Genomic DNA, 7,249 nt, shown 5'->3' with positions numbered 1-7,249 from the left:
AAATGTCCGCATCTCCATGGCCTACCGCGGAGCCTGCCTCGTTCAAATCTTTACAGCGCTTCAGAATGAGCGTCGCGTTGTAACTGCGAAGCGCTCCCAGTATTCCCCGAGCGAAAGGCGTGTAACAACTGAGGCTTCCGGGAGAATTCGCAAATCTCGTCGGCATACAAGCGATAACTATCTGCTGTCCGGCGAGCGCCGCCGACAGCCGCTTCTTCTCGTCCCCTTCGGGAAACCCGCGTTTCCTGTGCAGCGCAGTCGCTCCTTCGAACGACACACACACATCTCGCTTCGGCGATGGGGCCCCCAAACTTCTACAAAACAGAGACGACGCGTTCGACGCTGTCGTGTTTCCTGCCTGCCACACCGAGTCGCCGACTCTCAAGAGGACCCAGTCGGCCAAGTTTGTCCCGAGTGTAGCCTTTCCTGGAAGGCGAGCGCACAAGCCCTCTTCTCCTACGCCGCTCAATAGAAAAACGACCATCCGGATGCCTTTGAAAAGGTTGCGCTTTGCGAGCCCATAAAAGCGTTCACCGGGATGAGACCACACCGTCCACGCTTTCGGAAGGGTGCGTACGACCGGGTGCTCCAAGCTTTTGCCATGGTTGGCGCATGCAAGAAACGCCACTTCATCGTGAAACCCTATCCAGTATTCTAAATTGCTGGAGCTGTTTTCAGCGGTTCCGTGCGAGAGAAAATTAGATGTCTTGGCCACTTCCCAAAACGCCGCCGCCAGAAAACAAACCGCTAAAGTCAAAATGCGCATTGTGCTTTGACTGAATGAAAGAAAGGAACTTATTAAGCAAAATCTGGCTTCGGCAATGGGCCCAATCTTGAGCAACTTTTAAGGTACATGCCATCAAAACATAGGTGTATTAGACATACTCCAAGCAAACATGAGGGCAAAGGGACGTAGAAATTACGAAGGCAGGCGTAACCACAAAATTATAAAGTTTCTTTCAACTGTTGTTACCTTCACTGCAATTGTGCAAAAAATATGAGCACATAAAAACAAGGTCAAAAGCCGTTTACATCATGACATCTGCAGCGCTTAAGGTATATGACTTCGAATATCTCTCTGACACCTTGTAGAATTAGAAATCTCTCCGAGATATACCCTCGCCCTCTAATCAACGATCGCAATAAGGTAAACACACCCTGTACCCTTTCAATGAACACTTTACACAAAAGTTTTCGCGAACAATTTTCGTACTGTAGCCGTAAGACGGCGCAACCGCAAGAAAATGGTTATTTTTAAAATCCTCGGCAGTCGCTATTGGGTAACTAATTAACGCGCACGCACGCAGTGGGACATCACCAATATCGCAAATATCGCTTCTGCGTACAAACGTGAATAACAAAAGATTGGTGAGAAAAATACTCCAAGTATCAAACCGAAAATTCTCGCTGAATAGGTTGTCTACTTTCGAAGATGGTGGCGCAACAGTTCGCGCATCGTACTCCGCTGTGCTCGATGGCAGAGGTTCGGTTTCACCGTCGTTCACACATTACCCAGACCCGCTGGAGTTGTGCCTACACGCTGGTAGGCGACAAAGTCATAAATACATATGAAACGCAAACCTGTTCGTCATTATTGTGCAGTCTGGGAACGCTTCGTTGTCATGGATTCAACGGTCTCGAGATGTGTACACGCTATTTTTCCGCGCCGAAAAATAAGACCGAGTACGTACAACTTACAATTGTAAATGGGGGCTTGTATCTGTAATCTCACGCTTTCATCACGCACCAGACGACGGTTCGCAGCGCGACATCTTCCGTCTGCACCATTCAACGATTATAAATTGGATGCAGCACCGACGGCAATTAAAGCAACGACGCGTAGGCCATCATGCGCACACGTTGGTTCATTCTTTGAAATTTAAAAACTCGTCGATGGCGACCTGCATTCGTAAATTGTCGGGGAGGAGGGCACCACTGTCGTCCTTGATTATATACAATTATGTTGAAGAAAGTGTCGACAGTGTTTTGACGTGTCGCTCGGCTTTTACGACATCGCCCCTGTGTGCGCTGTTGTCACGTTCTTTTGTCACTGGGCGACTCGCCTCCACCAACACTGTGTGGAGAATGCAGAAGCTTCGTACGGGCGTCAAAAGAACTCTGCATAAACGTGGCGCTCGTAAGGCCACAAAAGATCTGCCTCATGAATGCATGACTGATTGCCACATCGTTCTGTTTTCTGTTCAACCTCACAACAAAGCAAGAATCGTGCACCACGCGCACGCGCACACGCACGCACACACGCACGCACGCACGCACGCACACACGCACACACACACGCATGGCTACAGACAAAACATGCCAAAGACTGTTTCCAGAGAAACCATAGAGTGCGCGGCTAGTGCTAGTAATAGTGGCACAGCCGTGAACAATGAACATAAGACTCTGGTGACACTGTTCACAGGTTGTCTGTGCCTTTCGCTCCTCCAGTCGTTCCATATTGAAGAAACCTGACTCGCGGTGACGCTACGCTTGCCTTTACGATGCCCAAACTCGTAGCCAATCTGACAAACTTTTGCAGTTATGCGTGTAAATGGGCCGAAGTTCCGTTGTTTAACGTTTGAATATGGACTTTCGGCGGCCATTTATTTTTTGACGTTGGCAACGTGACGAAATGCAGGGTTCTCGATGTCGCCATCACAGGCGGTGATGGTTATTTCGGGTCGGTCACTTTTTGGGACGCTACGAAAGAGAGGTAATTGGCCGCGTAGCGTTCGCTAAATCTTTCTTATTTAAGTTTTCATCGTTTGGTCCAGCAATATTCAAGTTGGGCTGCAAACATGGCTATTTTTGTTAATGCAACGAAAGCCAAGACAACGAAGCGTTCCAAGACTGCACAATAATGACGAACAGGTTTGCGCTTCATATGTATTTATGACTTTGTCGCCTACCAACGTGTAGGCACAACTCCACCGGGTCTGGGTAATGTGTGAACGACGGTGAAACCGAACCTCTGCCATCGAGCACACCGGAGTGCGATGCGCTAACTGTTGGGCCACCATCTTGAAAAGTATACAACTTATTCAGCGCGAATTTTTGGTTTGCTACTTGGAGTATTTTTCTCACCAATCTTTTGTTATTCGCTTTTGTAGGCAGAAGCGATATTTGCGATATTGGTGATGTCTTAATGTGTACGTGTGCGTTAATTAGTTACCTACTAGCGACTGCCGTGGATTAAAAAAAATAACCATTTTCTTGCGGTTGCGCCGTCTTTAAGGCGGAACCGCATGGCGCGATTTCAGGCGCGATTGACGCGCGGGTGGTGGACGCACGCATCTTTGGGAGTGCCCCTTCTGATAACGCGCGTGCCGTTCGTCACTGGAAAGTTCCGGGCTTGCAGCGGTAAAGAAAGGAAACGCATCAAGGCAGATGACGATTATTTTTGTGTGGCAGAAGGGGCAAGCCAAAGGGTGTAAGCTGTTCTTAGAGTGTAGTCATTTGAAGTCTGAAGACCAGAGTACTTCTAGTGTTCAACCTCAGACGGAAAACTGTTACGACCTGAATGCCTAAAATCAAGAGGCTCACGTTAATGCAAAATTTTCATAAAATGTCTCTTCAAAAGTAAACATTTGCAAATCTTCACGCCAGTAAATAACCTCTTGAGACGGCCTAGTTCAACAGCATTTGATAAACGTATGGAGCTTTCACTTCCGGGGTATATGTTGCAGTCGTCGGCATATGTCTTTTTTACAGGTGTGCCACTTATTGCTTAATTTATGAACAGCGTAAACAAAAGGGAACTTAGCACACAGCCTCGAGGAACACCAGAGTCGTCTGGAACTCTGTGATAACGTTGATCATAAAAAAAAACATTGCGGTCGGTTTGAGAGATAAGCAGAGATGCAATTCGCAAGCCGTGCATGTTTAATATTATGTCTAACTGACAGAACAGTTTCTTGTGTGAGACTTTATCAAAGCTTTCGCAGAATTCATGAAAGCTGGATGTCTGTTTTCCTGAATTTATTTGAAGCTAAACATTTCGACAGAATTGCCTGTCTGATGGTTTGGAAATTGATCAGGACTTTCAGACTGACTCCAACCAAATAACTGAATTTCATTAGCCCGACGTTTCGGAGCCCATTCGGCTCCTTCTTCAGGGGTTGTTTTTCGTGGGTGGCGGTGTGCAGCTTTTAAAGGGTCTTTTGTAAAGAAGGGGGGGGGGGGGGGAGCACGGAAGGTGGGAAGACACTTCGCAGACAGGAAGGGGGGGGGGAACAAAAGAGGGGGGGGGGTTAGACGGCTCCCGTGGTGCTGGTCGGCTGGGATGACGTGAGCACGCGCTGTCGCGCATCTTTGTGGATGCAAACCGCCATTACTCGCGAGGCGTGGCAGGCGCTGGGCGCGTGTTCGCAAGCGTACGTGTGGTCTCGGCATTAGAGCGCCAGCGAGTGATTAGAAAAATGAAGCACGCCCGTTTGTGGCGACATCTATCGGCGGCCGAAGTAACCAGACGTGGCAAACGGGCACGCGCCTGCTCGACTCCTTCCCCGCTAGACAAGAACGCAAGGGGGCGGTGCCTGCGAATCAGCGTCCGCTGCTGGCAAACGTGAAAGTGCTAACGTGTGCCCGCTATTTGTTGGGCACTTCCAGCGCATTCTTTTGCAGCACTATTATTAGAGTTTGGAGGACGCCCTCACCGCTGGCGACCAGTTGTGCGGTTTAGACGTAGTTGAAGGAACTACCCATCGCTGGCATCCAGTTGTAAGGGTTGTAGTCGGGCATGAACTATGTGGTAGCTGGCCCATGCCGTCGTCCAACTCACCTACGCTTGGGACGTGGTTGTAGGGAGGAACTTGCTCTCATCGAGAACTAGGAGTACATGGTTTAATTACAATGTTTACATTAAAACAGGAGACACTTTTCAACAGCCTAGCATGAATGCAAAAAGGAGCTCAAAGCTCCCACCACGAAGCACACAGCACATGAGCACAAAGCTCCAAGCACACCGCTTTTGGAGCACACAGCTGCTTAAAAACACTCTGTCCTCCCTAGATCCCTAGGTGAGGGAAAACTGCTGTCCAACCTACGTCCAATCAGACCGACCACAGTCGTTGGAGGCGTAGTCGACCAGCCTTTGAGAGGGGGTCAACCTCTGTCAAGCCTTTCTTCTGGCTTTTTGTCGACGCACCCAACATCCTCATGATGATGTTGAATAAATAATTGAATTGACATACGCACTTTCGATTCCCGGAACCCACAGAGTTGAGCGGCTCCTCGTAGCCAGGTTGTCACGCTTGACCCCAGCCGGCGCTTCTTAATTCTAGAGCTGACTACTTCGGTAGCTGCCACGACTGTCAGCAGACCGTGACGAATCCTGGGGCCCGAGGAAAAAGCACTGCAAAACACCCACTGGCCGCTCGAGGCACTTGGTCTGTATTCGCGGGCTTCTTTCACGCTCAGAAAAACTTAATGTATAGCATATATTGAGGCACATCAAGCCGTACCGGGAGTTTCACATGCCTTACTGTGCCTCTTCACAGAGGTTGCGGGAGTTTTGAGCCACGGACATCGCAGTAGTAGTAAGGCTGGCGGAATGGGTGGCCAAAGTAGCTACCCCATGAGTCCCAACCTGCCTTACTGGTTTGCTGCACCTCCTCATAGAGGGCGGCATTATGTAGTATTGGGTAGAGTTACCGCAGTGTTGGACGGTTTCTTAGCTTTCCCCTTGCTACGCTAGGTGTCAGCGCATGCCTTACTCGATTGCTTTGTCTCCTCATAAAGGGTGTGCCCACATGACATCAATGGCGAGAGAGCTTGCTGCTCTGCGTGCTGCTGTTAAATATCTCCTGCAAGAGACACCTCAGAAATGGGTTATTTCTTGCGAGTCTAAGGCAGCACTTCAGTACTCACGAGAATCATAGGACTCATGAGCAGCTGACGTATGAAATAAGAGATCACCATCAAGCTATCGCTAAAAGGCATGAAATTATATTCCAGTGGCTACCTGGACATACCGGCATTGCTGGTAATGACCTCGCCGACGAAGCCACCCGGTCTGCCCATCTGGAAGCCTGACTAGTTCCAATCCCTTCATCCAGAACCGATGCTGCAAGAAAGCTTCATATCCTGGCTAAAGCTATCACATACAAACACTGGTCTCCCAACCTCCTGAAGTTAATCTTCATAGGTTGGATCCATCCTTAAAGCTACAAGTGCCATTAAACGTTTCCTGCTCTGAGGCAAGAGTATTGTGCCGCCTCTGGCTCAGGATGGCATTTACGAAGGCCTACTCGTTCTGCATTGGAAAGGGGGATACGCCCATGTGCAACTCTTGAATCACAGAAACGATTGAACATATCCTATGTTGGAATGCATTATGTAACCACGCAAACAATGGATGAAGAAACACTATAAAAGCGTGTTTCTTTCTTCGTCCGTTGTCGTTTGCACGGTTACATAATGCATTCCAATATCGAACACCAACTAGCCCGCCTCTCTCTGTTCAATATGTTACATATCCTATGTATCTGTCCTCAATACGACGTCGAGCGTGAAGCTCTCCAGACAGCACTAAACCACCTGGACTCTAGACCATTTTCAGTAATGAAGATTCTTGGACCATGGCCATACGCGTCGACGGCGCAGAAACTTACGAAAGCGCTGTTGAAATACTTCAAGTCGACAGGTCTTGGCAACCATGTGTAAACTCGGTGCGAACCTTCAACTGTGCTCTCTCTCTCTCTCTTCGTCCCCACACCCCTTCCCCCAGTGCAGGGTAGCAAACCGGACGTGCATCTGATTAACCTCCCTGCCTTTCCTGTCTTCTATTTGTGTGTCTCTCGTAGAGGGTGCAGGAGTTTTGAGGCACGGACATTGAAAAACAAGTCAGGCTGGACGAATAGGTGGACAAGTTAGCAATCCCATGGGTACCAACCTAGCTCCCTCCCCGGCCTGACATCCCCTTCCCCTATTTTAATAAAGTTACTTCCTCCTCCTCCTGAAAAAGGTATGGGAGGGTAGACACATACAGCTCTGCTGTAAAAATCTGATGTAGCTCACTGGGCAGGCTGGACGCTGGCACACACAGTGCAACGATTTTCGTGGTTTCGTCACCGAAATCGAGACCGATCAAAATAAGGTAATCGTCTGCAAGGACCCTTTCGGCTTCGACGAAACACCTCAATTCAACTCCATGAATGAGAAACGTGCGAGGGCGTCACCCAGCTGGTCACACTAAACAAGCAAAAGAGCCGCCGTGAACCTGGATGTCATAGCAGTCTTTGATTATCTG

The sequence above is a fragment of the Dermacentor variabilis genome, chromosome 8, assembly GCF_050947875.1.
Source record: "Dermacentor variabilis isolate Ectoservices chromosome 8, ASM5094787v1, whole genome shotgun sequence".
Taxonomy (NCBI): domain Eukaryota; kingdom Metazoa; phylum Arthropoda; class Arachnida; order Ixodida; family Ixodidae; genus Dermacentor; species Dermacentor variabilis.
This window is presented reverse-complemented; position numbering follows the sequence as displayed.